The sequence below is a fragment of the Protopterus annectens genome, chromosome 2.part1, assembly GCF_019279795.1.
Source record: "Protopterus annectens isolate FY-2018-M chromosome 2.part1, PAN1.0, whole genome shotgun sequence".
Classification (NCBI taxonomy): domain Eukaryota; kingdom Metazoa; phylum Chordata; order Ceratodontiformes; family Protopteridae; genus Protopterus; species Protopterus annectens.
Genome location: NC_056729.1, coordinates 1,918,950,221 through 1,918,973,102, shown reverse-complemented (window position 1 = coordinate 1,918,973,102; position 22,882 = coordinate 1,918,950,221).

Sequence of the window (22,882 nt, the reverse complement as noted above, 5' to 3'; positions counted from 1 at the left end):
GTCCTTGAGCCAGTTTGCAACCCATCTAGTGACATAGGGGTTTATATTTAAGCTGGTGAGCTTATCTATAATGCCCGAGTGGGGTATTATATTGAAGGCTTTTGCGAGGTCCAGGTAGGCTGTGTGGACCACCTTCCCCTCGTCAATGGCCTTGGTGACTGTTTCAAAGAAATCGACCAGCTTTAAGAGGCAGGATCTGCCCTTAACAAAGCCAAACTGGATGGGATCCAGTGTCTGTAGGTCCCCAATATCTTTATTTATGAGGTCCATGATGATCCTTTCCATAGCTTTGCAGACCAAGCTAGTCAGGCTTATGGGGCGATAGTTTCCAGGATCTGTTGAGGCACCAACTTTGTGGAGAGGGACCACTGTTGCTGTACGCCACTCTTTGAGTACATATCCTGTAGTAAGGCTAAGATTGAACAGTAGTTTTATGTTTGGGTTTAGCTCTTCTTGGAGTTCATGTAGGACGCAGCCCGGGACACTATCTGGTCCCATTGATGCTGTGTTTTTTGATTTGGAGAGGGCGGCTCTTACCTGAGCATCTGAGATGTCAGGGGGGCAGCACTCTGTTGGGATAGATATTTGCCCTTTTGGTGGGGGGGGGAGAAGTTTGCACTGAACCTGTCAGCTAGGATGTTGGCAATGTCTGTGGGCTCGGTGTATTTTTTGTCATTTTGGACTAATTCTGAGCATATCTGGGAATTCCCACCCAGGAACGCTATAAGAACGCTATTTCTGTGAGAGTCATGTCTAACATTTTTGAGCCCTTCATTGTAATTTCAACCAGTTGTTCAAGGAGGTCACCTTCATGAAAATTGGGAATCTATGTGCATACTTGCTTTTGGTCATGTAGGTTCCCCAGTTAATGGAGGGATAGTTGATACACAAGAGGATAGTTTTTGTTTCCATGGTGAGGCATATCAGTTTAATATGCTATGCTTCGTGGTGCACTGGTATCACAGATAGGGTACATTATTTCTGATCTTTGTCTTACTGGATTTTGTTTATTGTAAGAAGAGTATGAACGAGTTCTAAGTTATTTTCCTGCATTATGAGCACGAGATAGTTCCTACTCTGCCTCGGGATTCCTTGAGTTATAAGGCTGGCAGTAGAGGATGGTTTGTCTTTTGACTCCCCATGATGACCATTACTGCTAAACTTAAATTAAGTAAAGATCTGAAGAGGGTCTGGAGAATTATTAAAGCTATGTAAGTAAACGAAACAGTACTACACTAGGAAACCACAAAGGAAGCTGACACCACAGGAACAAAAATAAAATTTAATGTTGAGCACTTTTGTCACAAATTACAGTTGACTTCTTCAGAAAAAACAGAGTATCACCCCACAGCTCCTTAAATACTCATTACAAAAGCATTGTTAACAGATTGGGTTGGGAGGGTGGCCTAATGGTTAAGGTGTTTGCCTTATAAACACAAGGTGCAGGGTTTGAGTCTCACAAGGGATAATTGGCTAGGCTTACAATGGCCCGCAAGGGCAGTTAGCTTAGTACTAATCTATGAATCTATGAATCTATGAATCTATGTGTGTTGAACACCATTTATATTTAAAGATACACCCCAGGATTCACAAATCCTCCATGTAAGACTTAATAAGTCTTACTCAGAGGCTGCAGTTGAACGGTATGATGTCAGCATGCCATGAATATGCATGAGGGCAAGCTGACTCAACCGTAAGTCTTACACGGACCATATAAGAAAGCAGGGGGCGTGTCCGACTGCCGAGCAGTCTAAATATCCACGCCCCTGCAAGTATTGAAAATAAAAGCAAATAAACAAGAGCGAGTCTGTTCAAATGTCCCTGCACCCAACACCTCACTGTCTGACATTGTAAACCTCCATCACACTTCTAAAATGCATAACATTAAAATTTATTTTAAATTCCCAAAATAGCTGCCCGTATTTGCGTGTGTGTGCGCGGGTGTGCCCATTGCTTAGCTACAGTTAGCAATTCTGACATGGAAGAGCATAAGAAAGAATGTTTATGCAAATCACACCAATAGCGTAATGGTAGAGCGTTCGCACAAAGAAGAGGCATTCACGGTTCGAGTCCCACCACTCCCTTTCGTATTTATTTTTTAAATCAGTATATGGAATAATACCCAACATATATGTTTAAACATAACTAAAAAGCAGTGAAATGGCCAATGTATCAGTGAATAAAATAAATATTTTAAAGGATCCCAATATAAAATTGCCCAAAGGTAAGCAGCTCTTCACCCAGCGCAATATAGTTGCCCCTAGCTAACTCACGCTTTACCCAGCACAATGTAGTTGCCCATAGCTAACTCGTGCTTTACCCAGCGCAATGTAGTTGCCCATAGCTAACTAGCGCTTTACCCAGTGCAATGTAGTTGCCCATAGCTAACTTGCGCTATACCCAGTGCAAAATAGTTGCCCAAAGGTAAATAGCGCTTTACCCAGTGCAATCAGTTTGCGTGGAGTTGCGCGGAGGTGCGCTGCACCAACCAGTGCACCATCGGGCAACGTGCAGCAACATAGAGCAAAGTTGCTTAAACACAGCAATGCCCCCTAACTTGTCTGGACAGTAGTAAAATGCAATGATAATTTTTGAACCCAGGACACTGTGCACCATAATCAAAGTACTGAACCACTAAGCCATGACAGCTTAGGATAAGCATCCACTGTTAACATATATATAGTAATAAAAGTTTAATTAACCATTGCTAAACAGGTCTGCAGTCAGCTGAGAATATTCAAAAACAGCCAATCACAGAAAAGTGTGGGAAATGTGGCATATTTAAGCAAGTAGGTAGCCATGGAATGCAGTATGTAAGATAAGCTAATATAGTCTAAATAATGGAGAGGTATGTCTCAATATCCCTTTATTTACTCCACAGCTACACACAGTGCACGTGCTATGAATCAGCAAGCCTATGCAGATAGGCTGCTAAGGCTGCGCCACCAGGTAGGTTAGTAAATATTCTGCGTGTATTGTTACATGATATATGTGAGTGAACATGAGAAAAGTGTTTAAGCACAATAATACAGCAATAAATGTCCTGATTAAATCCTCTGCATGTACTGTTATATAACAAATGTCAGTGAGTCAGAAATAGAATGTACTAACCCACCAATCAAGGTAAAATAATTCTGGAATAATATCCCTGCATGTACTGTCATAACATATAAGTGAGCAGGCCTGAAAAAGAGTGTTGTAACCTATCAAGAAAGGTATAATATGTCCTGAATATGTCTTCCGTATGCACTGTAATAACAAGTAAAGGAGAGAGCCTGTAGAAAAGAGTGTTTAATGTAATTAATAAAGGTATAAAACTTGGAGTGTGTCTGTGTCACTTAATTTGAAATGTTGTTGTACCCTTGCAATAAAAAATAGTACTGTTGTATTAGGCGCTGTCAACCCACAGTTGTGCAGTCCCATAGGAAGTGGATGAAGGAAGTGGCAGTAGCTGTGAAGTATAAAACATTCATTCCCTGAACAAATCCTCTGCATATACTGTTACATATCATAAGTCAGATAGCCAGGAATAGAGTGTAGTAACCCATGAATAAAGCAAAAACATGTCTGGAATACTATCTCTGCATGCACTGTCATAGATAAAAAGTGAGTGAGCCTGTAAATCAGTCTTGTAACCTATCAAAAAAGGTATAACATGTCCTGAATAGGTCTACTGTATGCAGTGTAATGTCAAATATAGGAGAGAGCCTGTAGAAAAGAGTTTTAATGTAAATAAGAAAGGTATAATACTTGCAGTGTACATGTGCCAGTTACTAAGAAATGTTGTACCATTGCAATGAAGAAATGTTACTCTGTTGTAGTAAGTGCTGGCAACCCCCAGTAGTGCAGTCCCATATAAAGTGGGTGAAGGAATTGCCAGTAGCTGTGAAGTATGCAACAGTCCTAAACAGTTGTGAAATGGCTGACATGCATAGGTAAATCGGGCACACGAGTAGCCTGTCAAGGTGTTCCCCAGAAATGTTAGTGTGCTACCTGAAAAGTAGGTTTGTGTAGAAAACAAGTGAAAAAGCCATGTGAACACATCCAGATGTGCAGATACATAAACAAGTCAATTTAATACAAGTATGTAGCAGTAACATCTGCATCCTGGACAGTTACCATGCCAGATACAGGCCAGGTATATCATGAAGTAGCAAAACTCACAACGCAATCAAATGCATGTTGCCTAGTGTAAGAATACATATAGGGGATATACACCTGCAGTCAGTAGGAATGTATTGTACAGTTAAAGAACTAATAAGATGTTAATGGAGGTTTCTTTTTACACCCTACTCCATGTGCATAAACAATGCAATTCCACACCTCAATGGGTATGTCTAATCTCATGACATTTGTTGGGACATATGTCCTATTGTTATATAAAATCTGCACTTACTTTGATGCATGTCCCCTGTGAAAACACCACAATCTTGGTGGCCTGTTGCCACCAATCATCCCTGCATGCTGTTGTAATGTCCACTGTCGTTCAATACATGCATGTGTTATGCTTGCTGTTCAACTGTTGTAACCCTGGTATGTTCGGTTAATGGGAATATTACTGCATGCTGTTACAACTAACTTGGAATGGTGTTGTCTATGTTGTACTTAAACACACCTAATCACAGAATGTATGGGAAGGCCGGTCCCAGCGGACCCACCTGTCCCTTCTCAGCTGGCAGTTGCACCTGGCACCAGCAGGTCTGGTGCCCAGCCTGGGCCACCCTCCTCTGTAGGTCCTGTGCCACCTTCGGGTGGAAGCGCTGCAGGGGATGGGGCTCACCCCCCCTGCAAGCGTGGGCAGAGAAGGGCCTCCTGTCACCCTCCAAAGGGTCCGGGTTGTGGTGCGTAGGGAGATCCAGTGTTTAGTCGCTGATCCCCTATGCCAGCTCGAGGCAAGAGTGGCATGACTCATGGGTGAGCCTGCTCCTCCTACGCAGCCCCCAGCACAGTGACTCTTGGGTCTGTGAAGGTCCAGTGGTGACTGCCCATGGGTGGGGATCTCAGTCCCACTGTTACCATCTGTGGGCTCATGGGCTTGCGATTTCCAAACATCCGTCCCCGTCAATTGTGCTCACCCACCCCATGTGTCATACTCCGCCCCTGTATGCGTCTTGTTTGTCTTGTCTGTTTACCTACCCAACCTACCTCCCCAAATATACCTACTTCCTCTACCTGACTTTCCACTCTCCGCTGAAAAATAAACAAAAAAACAAAAAGGGCAATCTGTACCTGAAAAAAATTTACGCCCCATACATAGCTTCCCATTTCGCACACATGTCCATTGGACATGTACACTGATAATTTTAATTGGCAGTAAAGCAAACTATGTTGTCCTCACCCCTCTCTCAGGGGTGGAAGGTTTCAAATTTCTCTCCAAATTTTCAACATATGCACAGCTGTTGCTGGTAAAGAAATGGGCAGCTATGGACCTTCCCTACACCTGTCCTGCACATCCCAAGCTTGTTTTCCTACTGTCTTTCCCTCTCTGTGCCCCCTTTTTCACCACTTTCCTATCTCCCCATTTTCTTTTCTTTCAAAGAAATTAGTGCAGGGGTTAGTGGGAATAAGCACTTTTAAGCAGTAGTAAACGGGCTTAAGTGAGTGTGCGCATGTGGACGCTTAGCCTAGCATCGCTAAGCATCACGCAAACCCGCGCAAACCCACTTACAACTGCCTAAAAGTGCCTTAGTCACTCTATGGCAGGGCCCTTGTTCTGCTGAGCAGCAAAAGAAAAAACCTCTGCCAGTCTCGAACCCCAGACCATTGACACAACAGACTGCATGAATGACCACCAAGCCACAGCAGATATACAAATAACTTGGTTCTGAAATAAATATATCATGCATTACAATGAGGGAATGTAAATGGAAATTAGGAATGGTATAACACAAACCCTTTTCTGTGGGTCTTTACCAGCAGTGGTTGTGGGATTGCATGACATGACTGTGAAAGGAGAACCAGCCATCCTAGCAGGGTGTAATGTTACAGTAGCACCTTACAAACACCACACAGTACAAGATCAGATTAAATACTGGCCACAGGAATACAGTGCAATAACCACATTTGTGTGGCAGTTAATTGTGTAATTGAGAAAAAAGTACACACTCCCATGTATCCTGTGTTAGCATTTGGAGGGGTGCGTACATGTCTACACTGAGATGTGTGTAGTGGAAGCAGCAACATGCAGGTATGAGTACAACATGCATATAACTGGCTACAACCCTAGCATCAGATAAGAGACATATACCAACCTTCAGACTGACACAACGGTGTCCAGAGCAAACAAGCATGGGCCCCACCTTGGAAATCTGAAAGGGCTATGCCTACCTAACCTAGCATTTTATAGCAGTGGGCTGCAATCACAGTAAGTAATTCAATCACCAAACAGCAGGCTGCATGCAATTACTGAATGGTGGGCAGCAATTGGTGCAGAGGCTGTCACATGCACAAGTGCAGATACCTAGAAAAGCAGGCTGTACCTGCAGTCTACACATGCAATTATATCATTGCAGGTGTTGTGAGATAGAGAGTGAGAGAGAGAGACATGGATGCAGACACAGACTGAGACAGAGACAGAACAGAGTGAGAAACAGAAAGCAAAGGTACAATAGAGGGCAAAAACCCAAAACAAACCACCAATATAAAAAAAAAACTACAAAACCGTAACACACGGAGCAGGGCAATACAAAGGTAAGGTATGTAACTCACATGTATGTGTTGGCATGTTGTAGATGTTCCTGAAGAGTACTCTACACACTGCAAATCATCCATGTGTGGCATTAGCATGTATCTATCTGTATCTGCACATTTGCATAGGGCAAGGGACATACTGCAACTGTTAGTGAAGGGTGGACAGCTATCTGTCAGTGAATTTTGATATGTGCATATATCCATGTAGGTCATAGTGTGTGGCCTAGAAGACAGCAAGCAGTGCGCAGGAGTGGCCTTAGGTTAACAGGTGCCCTAGGCAAAAGAGCTTCACGGCGCCCCCTACCGCACTTCCTGGTGCCCCCATCCTTGTCTCCACATAAATAATGGAAAAGCACCCCTGCTAGAGCGGCACCCTAGGCGGCCGCCCAGTAGGCCTATGCCTAAGGCCAGCTATGGTAGTGTTGATATATGTCATGTGGTGGATAAATGCTGTGGGACAGATTTGTCAGATCTGCTGTGTTACAGACAGTGAGGCCTGCTAATGCTACAAGGGCTGAAGACAGCCACATGCATTCTGCAGAACACTGTGCAATTTAATCACATACCTGTACATCCCACAACTGTCGCATAAGTGATATCCCCACTATGAAAGGTGGACTGTACATGTGCCTATATGTACATCCATGTGTACAGCAATGGATGTGTACATGTATGCGTATAGATATGTATATATAGAATATATATATATATATATATATATATATATATATATATATATATATATATATATATATATATATATATATATATATATATATATATATATATACACATATAGAGTGATAGAGAGAGACAGAGAGACACGGGGTCATATGTACCACAACAGGTGTGTGGTGAACAAGGCATGGACTGTAGACAAGTGTTGATACGGCAGTGCCATTCCACCTTCCCAAAACAGTGTACCCATTAACTACCACATAGGTAACAGTGAAGGTGTGATAAGGGAACATGGGACACAGGTAGACAGTAGCCTCCACTTTGATGAAGACCTTGCCACACTACACCTGTAATCTGTCTGTGTGGTATGTGTCATGACAACAGGTGTGTCATCTATGGAAGTATAAGGTATTGTTCCCCTCTACTCATCACAATCCCCTGTGTGGTATGTACTTCACATGACAACTACACCAGGTGAACAGGCCACAGACAGACCTCACAAAGGATAATACTGTCCGCAAACAGATGCCCTATGCAGACTGACTCACAAAACCACAACTACACTGTATTGCATACTGGCCACACAGAGGTGACCTCTGCTGGACATACAGAGGTATGTCACACCCATAGCTGGGTGACAACCACCATGGCAACATATCACAATCCCTCAGGGATACACGCTATAGGGCCCTAAACCTTGTCAGCTCACTAAACAGCACATGCTGGAGGGCTAGGTTCCCATCTCAGAGATATGCCATACACTGGAATAGACCACATAGCAATAGCAAACAAGTCTCCTCCTTAGCAGTTGTTATAAATACCCCTGATGATTGTGTGGGAGATTGGTAATACACCCCAGGAAACACCTCTGTGGTTCAGGTTGTCTGGGGCAAGTGAAATCAAAGTACATGTGTGTCAAAGGCCAGGGTAGCATATGGCTAGGCTGCTGTAGGCCCTAGGGCCAATAGCATATTACCTACCTCTGACACTATACACTCACACATGTACTTAATGCAATAGCTGCTATGTGAGGTTGAATAAGTGTAATGCTGAATGTGTACAGAGTCTGTAAATGTGTGATAGCTTAGTGTGATGTTGTATCTGACATGATAGTGCCTATCCCAGCTGTGAGGACAGCAACTGATGTGTAATGTACTGTTAGGCAGACATAGTAGTACGGCATATGATGTGACGTAGTTCTTTGTTGATGAATGTGGTGTCTCATTGTAGGCTAAAGCAATACATGTATGCTTAGTGAGTGGTACTGCTGGTGAATTCATCATCAATATGAACTGTAGTGCTACCTGAAGCTGTAGGCCTAAACAGCACAGTATGGTGTGTGTTCACATTGCTTGGAAACACTGTCATGTGTGTTTCCTGTAGTATGATAAAGGTGTGTAAGTAGTGGCACACAGTACCGTATGGTACACAGGTAATGCTCATCTGTGTTGGCATACAGTGGTGTGTTGTATGTTTGCCTGATGTGTGTGTGATTATGCCTGTACAATGGCTGCAATCATATGTGTGTTAAAGGGTTAATGTGTGTATCCAGCAACATATATAGTCTGTTACAGCAGTATGCCACCTATAGTAACAACTGGACACATCTGTTAGGCAGGGCTATGGCATCAATGAGTAGGGTGGTTGATTGGTACTACTGTACCTGTACTTTACATCCATTGCAATGGATGACATCTCTGTTCATGCATTGGTGTGATATACACCCCTGTCTTGAGGTTGGGCAATGTGTCACAAACAGTGTGTTGGGTACTGTTGTATAGTGGTGTGATATATAGAGTCTGCCAGGCAGTGTTAGTTAGTTGTGGCCTGAGAACCAATAAGTGGTATTGAATGTGTGTAACCTCTGACAGACAATAGGATGGTATATATGTCAGTAAAGTGATATCTGTGGGTAAAGGTATAAAGTGTGCCACAGGACACTCTCACACATATTGTTCATATCTTTTTCAGCCAGATGGCCCACCAACAGAACCCAGTGTACACAGCGGATGAGAAAGAGGTGATACTCGACAACCTATTGCAGTGGCACACAATGCTCTTCTCCAGAAGCATCCAGCCCCAGCAGGAGTGGACTGCACTATGGCAGGAAATTGTTAGTCAGGTAAATGACATAGGCATGCATAACCGGACATATGAGCAGATACACCATCACTGCAGTGATTTAATTAGACAAGTCCGGCGGCGTGCGTTTGATATCCAAAGACAGCAGCTTGCACAGGTGGTGGGGTGGCCATCCACCCCCCCCCCCTCACCAGAGCAGAGGAGCTGCTCCTAAGCATGGTGGCTACTGGACAACAGCCACATCAATCTCTGACATGTGTTGTAATGGAGGCCGGAGCCACCCAGCACATCCACCTGGAGCAAGCAGGTGACATGCCCTATCTGTAGACTAGTTTAATGTATTGTTAGATTATGTGTAAGTGAGATGTGTACTGTGTGTTTAGCAGTTCCGCTGCCTAGTGTTGTGCAATATGGATAGTTTGAATAATAGCCCTACACCTGTGACTGTTGACTGCTGTTGTACTGCAGTTTAGCATACCCACTGTAGCAATGCCACAGTTGTGGCCACTGACGAACCCTCTCATATTCTCATAGGTCCCTCTGGTGTGACGGCAGGGCAGCCGATCCATGCTGGTGAGTGTGTTATACCTGCAATGTTGGTAATGACATATGCATGTCATAGGTGAGGTGTAGACCATGTACACGTAACACACCTACGCATAATGCATGCCATGCATGGTTGCTGTGAGACATTGCACAGCTCAGTAGTCAGTAGATGCCTCAATGACATGCAATACACAGAGCATGACACACAGTTGTGGCAACCCCGTACTGCACATTGGATAGGCATAGTTGCAACATCTGTACACAACATAAGACATTTATCACATGCAGTACACAAAGTCATGCTACATATGGCGTAAGCACACACCCACTGTAAGGTCACACTTCAGTATCCCACATTTCATCCACACACACATGATGTACCTTAGGGGCAGAGGCCTATCATGGGGCTGTGTAACACTCTTCAACGCATAACACAGTCATGTTAGGTAATGCTCCATACTGGGCACCTCATACACCCATGTACAAAGTGGCTGTGTAATAGTGAACGTATCCACGGCACTGCAGTTCAGGTACAGCATGCTAGGCGGTGGTCTGTCACACAGTAGTAGCCATGAGTGACCACAAGATGCATGATGATGATGATGGCACATGGCACTACACCCCATCCGGTTACAGTGATCACAGTACTACACATAGCAGTCTTTGCTGTGCACCTTATTGTTTTGTGTGTGCAAACATATGCACCTATACACACCATGCATAGCATGCTGTGTGTGTGCTTACATATGCTAGTATACACATTTTGCACAACAGTCGCCATCTGTACAAAGAGTCACATATATGTCCTGGAATGCTATTGGGTGTATAGGTCACATGACACGCATTGGGTATGTGTGGTGTTTAATGTTGCAGTCATGTAGCATGCCATGTCATGGCTGGCAACAACATATTTGCAATATGTCCCACATGCACTATAACCACTGTGCAATGTCCATGTCATGCAATGGGATTCCTTCACATCTACATGCACCACTCATCCCATGTCTGTACATTGCATGCATTTGCTACACCTGTGCCCACTATTATGTGCTATGGACACAGACACTGTCATCAGACATGGCAATCTATGTGTCACACAGATAACACATGCAGCCATGGTATGTATACCATTGAGTGATGGTGCACATGACATTGCAGAGCAGATAATACTTGCACAGCAATGTTGTGTCCATGTACACATTGTGTTCCAGGGTGTAGCCAATCACTGAACAACTACACACATGCATCAAAGCTATGTATAATGTCATTAGATAGGGTTGTCTACACTTGCACTGCATGGTGTTGAGCAACACATTGTCTGCCTCCTGACACATGTGTGGTGACTGTTTGCCTTGTGATACTGTCACCCACTATCACCCACTATTGTGTATGTGTTGGATTGCTGGTGTGTGTGTGTTTATGTGCTGTGGTGAGCAGTGTATTTCTGTGCATGTGTGCATGTGTGCATGTGTGCATGTGTTCATGTGTGCATGTGTGCATGTATGCATGTGTTCATGTGTACATGTGTTCATGTGTGCATGTGTGCATGTGTGCATGTGTGCATGTGTGCATGTGTGCATGTGTGCATGTGTTCATGTGTGCATGTGTGCATCTGTGCTAACATCATGTACAGATTGTAAAGTGCGTTTCCTGTCTTCCTTCCACAGATGCCGAGTTAGGCGTGGCTGAATGCAGCAGGGAACCTGATGTCACCGCCACTAATAGTGGAGATGATGAGACATGTATTGTGGCACAGGAAGGTCTGACAGGGTCTGTTGTTGGTCCACCAATCGACAGTACACAGCAGTCAACCCCATCTATGCGCACACTCATACTGCCAATACATCCCTCATCACCAATGGCTGTAGCTGAGGAAAAGCATACAGTTGGCATTGACCAGGAGAGTGTGGTACCTATGGCACGTGCATCCCCTCACAGCAGCCATAGCCAGATTACTGGAATGGTACCACATAGGGGGGTGTCCAGGGGTTCTCGGGGGAGCACCATTGGTTGTATTGCCCCTGGCAGACGTGCCCCCAGAGGTATTACAACTTCCAGTATGTTCTGGGCTGTAATGCAGGCACAGGCATGTATGGAACAGTACACCAGACAGGGACTAAGGGCGCAGAGGGCCCATTACACTGCTATCAATGACAGCATTCGTGACCTTGCCGTTGCTATCCGGAATTACACCGAGGTCATTGATAGCCATTGGAGGGAGACATTAGACATCCTCCACAACATGTTAGCTATGAGCCAGGACCATGCGAGAAGGATGAGAAGCCGATGCGGATGCATGCCAGCAACAGCATCAGCTGGCAGTCGTCGTGGATGGACCATGGATCTCAGCCGTGCTGGGGCTGGCCTGTCCATTGACCATCCTACTAGACCATGTGCACGTGGTGCTGGCCAGTCCCAGCAGGGACATGGGTCCAGTCATCATACCTCTGCCTCTGATGATAGCACCCAGTCAGGGTTGGTACCCGATACTGCCCGTAGCACCCCTGCTAGGCACAGGTACTGTCTCCGTGGCCAGAGACAGTGATCTGTATGGCCTATTAGGTACAGTCTGTGGCTGTCCCACAACCGCCCATATATGGCAGCCACATGGTGGAGTTGTATGCATGCAGACACACACACATTTACAATACAATTAGGGCTCACACATACACACACACATTACATACACATTATATCAACATTGGCCCATGCAGTACTGTTGTCCCTCACACACACACACACACACACACACACACACACACACACACACACACACACACACACACACACACACACACAGACATGCCGATTGGATGGGTCAATGTTGGGCTCTGGCAAACCTACAACACACCCTGTGCATATGATGACAACTGTGCCACCTCCTGTCATCTGTCACATTAATGCAGGAATAGGCTAACATGGTTCTGATAAACAGGGTGACATTATAGCAGTGTAGCAATAGTAGCAAGTTGCCAACAGGAAGGTGTACTGATATCCTTGTAGGTATATCTGAGCAGGCATTATGCATCACAGCCCTGATAGTCATTGTAGCATTGTTTACACCAGTGTTAGGTCTGAGTATGTATTGTCCACCCATGTACCACTTGGCTGAAGTGTACAGTATTGCCAGCATGTGTTAGTGAGTGGACAGTACGTGTGTGATGTGTGCATTACAAATTAGCGAGTGTACATCTGTGAACATGGTGTGTACGCACTGTCTGCATATACGTGCATAGTGGACACGTGAGATGTGCGACATACCCTGTTCTACACATTGTTAACATCTCATGGTATCTTTCGATGGCCAGTATGCATTCTACTACAGATATGTACTAACATGGCTACACACATGTCTATGACAAGGGTTGGCACTATGCTGTGGGTGATACCATTGATATCTGTCAATGATCTGCAGACTGGCAGTATACACCACCTCAACAGCATGACTATAACCAATTATTAGATAATGTCCTGACAAATGACTCACAGTTGTAGGGAACTCAGTAACAGTTGGATCCTTCCAGTACTATACTATAACAGTAACTAGTGGTATTGACCGCCACACGTTCCTGGGACCACACCTGTGTGGTATATAGCCCTCTTCAGTACATGCAAACATACTAGGGATATGTCCATCTACATCTGGAAATGTATGCATTGGCCTACACTGCATTCCCTGGATGGGATGCATATCCTACACAAGGGTATCATATAGACAGGTATCTTTTGTCCAATACATGCTGTATAGCAGTACGCCATCTATGGCATAGTCATCCACATTTACTATACATACTATCCCAACAGTGCCACATAGGTGGTAGCCCTGAACACGTATGTTGGGTACCAATGTGTACAGACAGACACATGTTATGTCATCTGTCCCTTGGTATCCACATATCCATAGGTATTGTGGGGTCCCTCGGTGTTTCACATAACACATTAGGGGCCTGCATGCATATCCACAGGGCTGGTGCACACCTATAATGACTGTCCATTATTGCCAGTTGTCATTGTGTATGAACATGTCTGACATATACCCCAGCAATTACCCTCACTCACAGTACTCTACAGTATGTGTCATGGGTGTGTGTGGCAGGGATGTCCTTGGCCATGGATCACTACATTGGCTGGTCTTGATGCATACATACATATGTGACCTATGATCTGAGAAGCAGCAGCACAATCTGTCGAAGGTTACAAATGTATTTATGTAGTATGCAGGATTCACACCTATGTACTGATTGAGGTCACATGTACGCAAATCTATTTGACACGCAGATACCCGATGTGTGCAATGCACATACTGTTTGAAACATATGTCATACCGTAGTAAAAGCAAAACCCACACTGCATTGACCACCAGTGGCACACACACACACACACACACACACACTCAGCATTTGCAGGACTTAAACCCCTACTTAACTATGTTATGCTACTAGTGAGATACGCATTAACACAGCATGCTATATGCATTACTGGGTGGTTTTTGTTCCCCTTGAATATTTGTAGGATGCTGACATCATCAAACTTTCCGATGAGGGATGTACCTCTTTTAAAATGTGTTTTCCCAGTCTCCAAAATGGCTACTCCTCTCAAAGGAAATCACACACATACGCACCCCCCCCCCACACACACACACACTTGGCATTTGCAGGACTCAAATCCCTACCTGACTATGTTTAGTGAGATACGCATTAACACAAGGCGCTATTCACTTTTCTGGGAGCATTCATTTCCAAAGCTCTATTTGTAGGATGCTGACATCATCACACTTGGCAAAGAGGTATTCACCACTCCTAATGTATTTCCACAGTCTCCAAAAAGGCCACTCTTCTCAAAGGCAATCTCACACACAATTCAAACCCTTATCTAACGATGTTATGACACTAGTGAAATACGTATTAACACGACACGCTATTTGCTTTACTGGGAGCATGCATTTCCAAAGCTCTATTTGTAGGTTGCTGACATCATCACACTTGGCAAAGAGGTATTCACCACTCCTAATGTGATTCCCCAGTCTCCAAAAAGCCCACTCCTCTCAAAGGAAATCTCACACATTCACAATCAGTATTTGCAAGATTCAAACCCCTATCTAACTATGTTATGCCATTAGTGAGATATGCATTAACATGATGTGCTATTTGCTTTACGGGGAGCATTTATTTCCAAAGCTCTATTTGTAGGTTGCTGACATCATCACACTTGGCAAAGAGGTATTCACCACTCCTAATGTGTTTTCACAGTCTCCAAAAAGGCCACTCCTCTTAAAGGAAATCTCACACACATTCACAGGATTCAAACCCCTACTTACTATGTTATGACACTAGTGAGATACGCATTAACACAATGCGCTATTTGCTTTTCTGGGAGCATTTATTTCCAAACGTCTATTTGTAGGTTGCTGACATCATCACACTTGGCAAATAGGTACTCACCACTCCTAATGTGTTTCCACAGTCTCCAAAAATGCCACTCCTCTCAACGTTAATCTCACACACACACATACACACCCAACAACTGCAGGATTCAAACACCTACCTAACTATGTTATGATACTAGTGAGATATGCAGTAACATGATGCGCTTTATGCTTTACTGTATGGTTTCAATTCACATGCTATATTTGTAGGTTGCTGACATCATCAGACTGGACATGGTAATGCATGTGCACTTAGTGTTATGCAATCCCAGGAATGAACCTTGTGGGTCAGCAGGTGTGAACATCTTGAACAGGAATACACAATTCATACCTGGTGTGATCTATCTGTGGGCAAATTACCATTCCTTCATATGACAATACATATTCATGCACGGATTGTAGGTTTTGTGTATACAACATGTGTCTGTGATGTTGGTAGAAGGCTATTCAAAGTCTATGTGGGACCTGTGTTGCTCCTGTCAGTGATGTATGTCCTGTGTGGCTACCTTGCAAGATATCTAGCAGGTTTGGGGAACATGCTGTGCTCATTAACATACCACAGACGTTTGGGTTGTGTGTTTGTTGGTTTACAATATCTCTGTTCCTGACTGCAATCATGATGGACTCCATGGACTAGCATTTTGGACTTTGTAGGCTTATAGGAATATAGTTCCCATGGTGTGTTGTGCACCAACACTTGTGGGGTGTGCCACATGTTGCTGTAACACATTCAATGGTGTAAGATCCTGTAGAGAGTGTGAGGCTCAACAGACTGTTCAGGTGCAGTGTCTGTTTGTCCTGTCGTTCACTTATGACACATATGGGGAAACATTGTTATCCATGTGAAAGGATTCATTTGGCATTGGGAGGACCAGTTTACACATTCTACATGTGATATCTCCTGGTATGATGTTAGGGCCTTTTGTCACTGGGAGGTGGGTATGTATGTATGGGCCTGTCTGACAGGATGTTGACATTGTCAGTCAGGTACAGTTGACCCTGACTCAGGACATATATGACTGTACATCGATATTTCTGACATAGCTGTAGGAGGTGTAAGGTTTCTGTCTGTACTCCTTTGCAGATTATCTTTCCACAGCAACAACAAACCTGAACACTAAAACCCTGTTATACTCTTTTACACACTTGACACACTACTGATCCTTTGTGATCAGTCGACAGTGTATGTCATCATCATATCCTGGCATGTCCAAAGGTCGGTTCCGTGTGTACTCTCCAGTCCAGCAGGTGCATATTGGAATTCTGACGCATTGTTACAACTGCCTTATGTACACAGGTAACACTGTCCTCCTATCAACAAACTCAGATATATGTGAGTGGTGCAACTGTGTAGACAGACAGGAGGCTGAGCTCTCCCACGCCATGACTGGCACAGTCTACCGGGTGGTGAAGGTAACCACACACACCACAAATACAGTCGCACATGCACCTACAACAACAGAAAACCATATACATTGACACACAATGACATACTTGGAGCATCTAAATATACTCTGCATAAGCAGCTGAGACATCCAAAGCAGACAAACAAACAACTGCTAACACACAACCATACACACATATCATATAGTTCACAAAGTCATTGTGCCACACAGTCACTGCCCTTAGGCCTACACAACACACCTCATACACTTGTATTAGGTGACTGTAATTGTCCGTCACACTGACATCCCACTCACCAGGCTGAACAAGGTGAAGGTCACTTTGTGCTGTGTGTCGGGTGCTAGGATATGCCACATGACACATGCACTGTTGTCAGTCCACTGCAAGTACAAATATGGCTCCATCATTGACCGTTCTGGTGTGTAAACCCTCAGATGTTACTCCCTGGACTACATAACAAGAAACATAGAGGAGCTCTCTGATCGTGTAGCCCAGGGCAATATGACCCTGACCTTGCGTAGCATCTTACCCTCACCAAGTACTATGTCACAGTATACAGATGACATGATCACTTTTAACAGTTGCCTAACATATTTTTGTCATTCACAGGGGATCCAGTGTCTGTCAGCCTGGGATTACATGCTCAACATGCCATGTATATTCGCTATGGACGCCATGCACCTGTCACCCCTAGGCTTTCACAGACTGCCTTAGGCTCTTGACACACACATAGTGGCTGTTTGAGGTGAGGGTCAGAAGACATAACCACAGCCATAGACGTTACAGGGTACAAGAAACGGAGAGTGATGGTGCTCAACAACTGATGTCTAACCCTCAGAATGCATGCACTCAGGACTCACATCAGTATGGAATCTGTCGATATATGTGCAGTAACAAACACCTGGTTCAAGCTCACAAAAGCACAGCAGCAGTAACAGGTTTTACATCATGCCATGGTTTTCAGACACACGACTCGGACCGGACAACAACAATAAGGGGGGTATCCATATACATCATTCATACACACATCTCCAGGTTGGTAGCAGTGCACAAAGCATTGGGGAACGTGCATGTGCAACTGATAGTGGGAAAACTGCATTTCAGTTTGTAAACTGTTACAGACCACACTCCCAAACTTGGGCACAACAGTCGTTATTCCTGGGAACACTTGGGAATGTGAAGGTCTCACCAAACACCATTATATTGTGTGACTTCAAATACACAAACATTGACTGGGTATACTACTCATGCAGTGACACCCTTGCACAGCAGTTGCTAGGATTGTTGCACTCAAATGCTATGGAAGACCTGGTCATCACACCCACAGGGGGTTAAACATGCGGGACTTGATCATCACCCACATGGGGACTCTATGTTCCACAACAGAGGTATACCTGTAATTGTTAAGGTCGGAACATACATTCCTCTCACTAGACATACATATCCCATACACACACACATCCTATGTGATCTCAGTTGCATACTTCTCATGAGCAAACATCACACTTGTACAAACTGAGGTGGTATCCCTCAATGATCCTGGGACAGTGTTAATTACAGCTCAGACCACGTCATACTTTGCAAGCACATTCTATGGACAACTATTGGAATGCATGGATCACACTATCCCAGATAACTACAAGGCTCACTCCTCCAAAGGCAGGGGACCTGTCTACTGGACCACGGCCATTACTGACCTATACAGGGACGGGAGGAGGCTACTACATTATAGAGCACAATCAGAATCGAGAAGGCATCTCTGATCAGTACTATGGTATAGCTATGATCACTTGTTGATTCATCTAAGGCCCACTTCTAACGGACACTTGCAACACACACTATGGACAATCACAATGCCTTATTTAGTTATGTCAGGGACCTGGGTGGGAACTCACAGATATGCTGTGAGTTACTGCATAATTACAAATGATACAGTGAACCCACTGACATTGCGAACATCCTGGACAACAGGCTCAGTGGGAATGTTTCCCCACCATCCCCCCTGCAGTGCACATGTCCATCACAACAGGGTGTAGCCTCCCTGACATCACAGATGAACATGTGTGTGCTTCCCTCTCCATAGCAGACAACACAGCATCAGTGGGACCAGATGGTGTCCCAGACTGTGGCATACACAAGATTCATGACAAAATCCACACTCACATTATGTCACTGTTCAATATCACAGTTACTACAGGATGTGTACCCATGGAATGGCATTTAGCTACGGTGTACCCGCTCCATAGTGCTGGTGCCACTAGGGACCCTGGACATTATCACAATATATGCCTAACTATCCTGGTCTGCTATGCTATGGACTGTATCATCATAGAACACATACACATACACATTGTGAACCTACAGACAGTGGATCCTACACAATTTGGTGTTGTTGTGGGCATATCTTGCCTCTTGCAGATGTTTGATGTCTTTAAACAGTTAACAGGTCCATAGACGTATGCAGGGTTGTCCACACAGCCTACCTGGAGCTCGCACACCACTTCTACACAATACCCCACTTGGCCTTTACACATTAATCATCGGATTCAATATCTACACATATGTCACAAGATGGATTGCTAACTGGATCATGGATAGCACACACATGGTCAGTATTGCAGGTGCCATGTCTGACTATACACCAGTTACATGTGGCATCCCACAGGGCTCAGTCCTGGGACCTCTCTTGTTCTATATACATTTCTGATACATACTGGCTAACACAGGAGGAATATGGATGACCATGTTTGCAGATGACTGCAAACTGTGTGCCATAATCGACTCCACAGCTGGCACAAGCATCCTCAGAAAGGGTCTCACAGAGATGGATGACTGATGCCAGAGCCATGGCCTACAGCTACCTTCCTTTAGATGCATAGTCATCACCTTTGGTAGTAACATCGTGCCCACACATTACCACATAGGTGATGATACATCACGTACAGTGTGTGTGATTTGTGATTTGGGGACATGAATACTTAGTATTCTCACCTTTGACATTCACGTTGCCAATGTTGTTGGGCACACCTTCTATTTAGCCAACCTTATCCCATACGGTTTTACATCCAGATCAGGTGGGGTCATTCTGACCCTTTAGTCATCAGGCACATGCTTGGATACAAGCCCCATTTGGGATGTACCTTACCCACACATGCAGCAACTGGAATGTACTCAGAATTACATAACCAAGTGGATCTAGGGACTCACACAGATGGTATGCACAGTTTGGCTATAGTGACCCCAGCTCTCCTCAGTTGCTTACTGCCTACTTGGATGCAGTCTGTGCCTTTGTTTGAAGCCATGTCCATCACAGCATTGATGGACAGGCTCCACATGAGGATATCAAAGTCACTTACAGCCACATGCTCCAGGGACAGGTACGTGAGCAATGATGTTAATAGGACATGCTGGAGTGGCATATTACCATCACAGAGGCTCCACTCACTCGGGAATGTGATCACAGTCCCACATATGCACAGACCCATGCTGACCATCTACAGGTGACATCTTCACAGGTGGATGGGTGATCGTATGTTTAGCCCTGGGATATGTTATGGGTCCTTGCTAGACAGAGGCAGAATGAAATTAACATATGTGAGATATCTTGTGTGACCTACTATTAACGGCAGAGTCTGCTAATCTAGCGTGGTTGCAGAATACAAACACACTGAGGCTAGGCTTCTACATATCCTAGGCAGATAGCCTAGTGTCAACCTCTGAACCTATGCTAATGTTCGGGATGTACATTGTTCAGTGATGGTACTGATTGCAGGTTTTGTTTCTTCTTTGCTTTACCACTTCCTATGAACAACCTAGGTTTCTGCATAACATATTTGAATGTGACAGGATTTCACTATATTATATTGTGTCTGTTGTCATATCAATGTGTGCACATGGTGGATTGGTGAATAATGCAAGGTTCCTGGGTTGACACATGCAGCTGAGGGATATGTGTGGCCCACTGCTGTACTCAAACTTGCCCTAAGTGTGTGAGCATGCCCAGTTCAGACTTTCAGTGTTTTGTTGCCTGACATTTGTCTCATAGTTTCAAGTGTGTGAGCATGCCCAGTGTGACCTTGCAGTATGTTGCTGTCTGAGGTCCACTACGATTGTTGATGTGTGTGAACATTACCAATATTAACATTTATACTATATGTGTGTTGAATATCAGGTTCTATTATTACTGCAGGCCTCACCTTTGTGTCTTAACTCAACGGGGATTATGCTATGCCTGCAAGGTTTCCATGAGATTCTTAGCATGGACTTATCAACATGTTTTTATACAAGCTGACCATCGACATACTGTTATGGTTTAGTGGTTCTGTACTCTGACAATAGTGCACTGTATCCTGGGTTCGAGGACTGTCACTGCTTCTTATTTTCATACATGCCAGAACAGACTGCTTCAAGAAAAGTGAAGCAAATATGAACTTGTTAACCTGCTTTTGATGAACTATACCCACATTTGACCAGACTTGCACAACATTGCTCAATGTTGCCCAACATTGCTGAACAATGCAGAATATTGCTGAACATTGCCTGTAGTTGTGCTACTTAGTGTGTGCAATTTTGTTTATATATACTAAATAGTGGTGAGAGCTGTTTAGCAGTGCTTTATATTGCTAAACACATAGCAATCATGCCTCAGGTGGTGCTGCAGAGCTGCCTAAGTCAGATGCACATTTTACACTCCCTATACATGTTTGTTAACAGGTAGTGCCAAGTTAGGCATCGCTTTTACTATATGTGCGAGTCGAAGAGAGGTATCATTTCCAGGGTTCCTACTGAGCCAGTGTATATGCTATGCATTGCCTCTTTGCCAAGGCCAAAGCATACTGGGCATGCCTCCTTCTGCCTACTGGGGCAGGCTCAGGTTGTTCCTCCTCCAAGTCACGCTCTGCCTGTGATGGCCTTGGCAATGGTGGGGGGCTGTTGTGCCCAGCCCTATGCTGCTCCTGCTGCAGCTGTTTTCGCAGGATCATATTGTGTAGCATAGCACATACCATGACTATTTGGTTACATGTAGTTGGTGAGTACTGCAAGGCTCCACCAGATGTGTCCAAGCACCGGAACTGTGACTTGAGCAGCCCAAACACACGCTCGATTACATTTCTTGTTTGTGCATGTGCCTCATTATGGCGTTCCTGTTCAGGTGTGTGTGCATTTCTGATGGGTGGCATCAGCCACTGCTCGAGTGCATATCCAGCATCCCCCACTAGGTGACCATGAGGGATGTCCCCATTGGCAAATGTCTGGTACAGCTGTGTCAGATTCCAGATATGGGAGTCATGGTAGCTTCCAGGGCAGCCAGCACACACATTCATTATTATGCCCTGGGCATCACACACGACTTGGCAGTTGATGGAGGGGTAACCCTTGCAGTTATAGTAGACGCTAGCTCGCTCACCGGCTGGTGCTTTGATGCGAATGTGCATGCAGTCTATTGCACCCACTACCTCAGGGCATTCCGCTATTTGCTGGAAGAGATGCATATTGCTGGCCTATACCTCACGGGAATTGGGGAAATATACATGATCACTGACATGTGCTGCCATGGCATTCAGGAACTGGTGCAGTACCCTAGATGCTGATGCCTGTGAAATCTCCATCATATCGCCAGTTGGTCTCTGGAAGGTACCTGTTGCTAATATTCTTAGGCCAACACATACCTTGGTTTCCACTGGGATGGGTTCCCCTCTGTTGGTTCTGTGTGTGAGGCATGGCCTGCACAGCTCAACAATTTGCTGCATGTGGTCTCTGTCCACTCTATAGCGCTCCACTATCTCCAGCTCATGTAGCCCCTGGTAGGTTACCCTAGGCCTGTACACTCTTCTCTGTCTCCTCACTGTGGATTGCTCAGCAGCATTTGCATTGTCACCACCCTCAGCATGTTGCATATGTCGCCTTATGACAGCAATGGCAGCCTCTAACATTTCTTTGTCTCAGTAAAGCTTTTTCAGTTTTCACTTCTATTAGCTTATTGCAGTGTTGCCGTGTGTCTGAGAAAAAAACATTTTTTTTCCCTTGGGGGAAAGTTTTTTTGCAATTTTTTTTTGT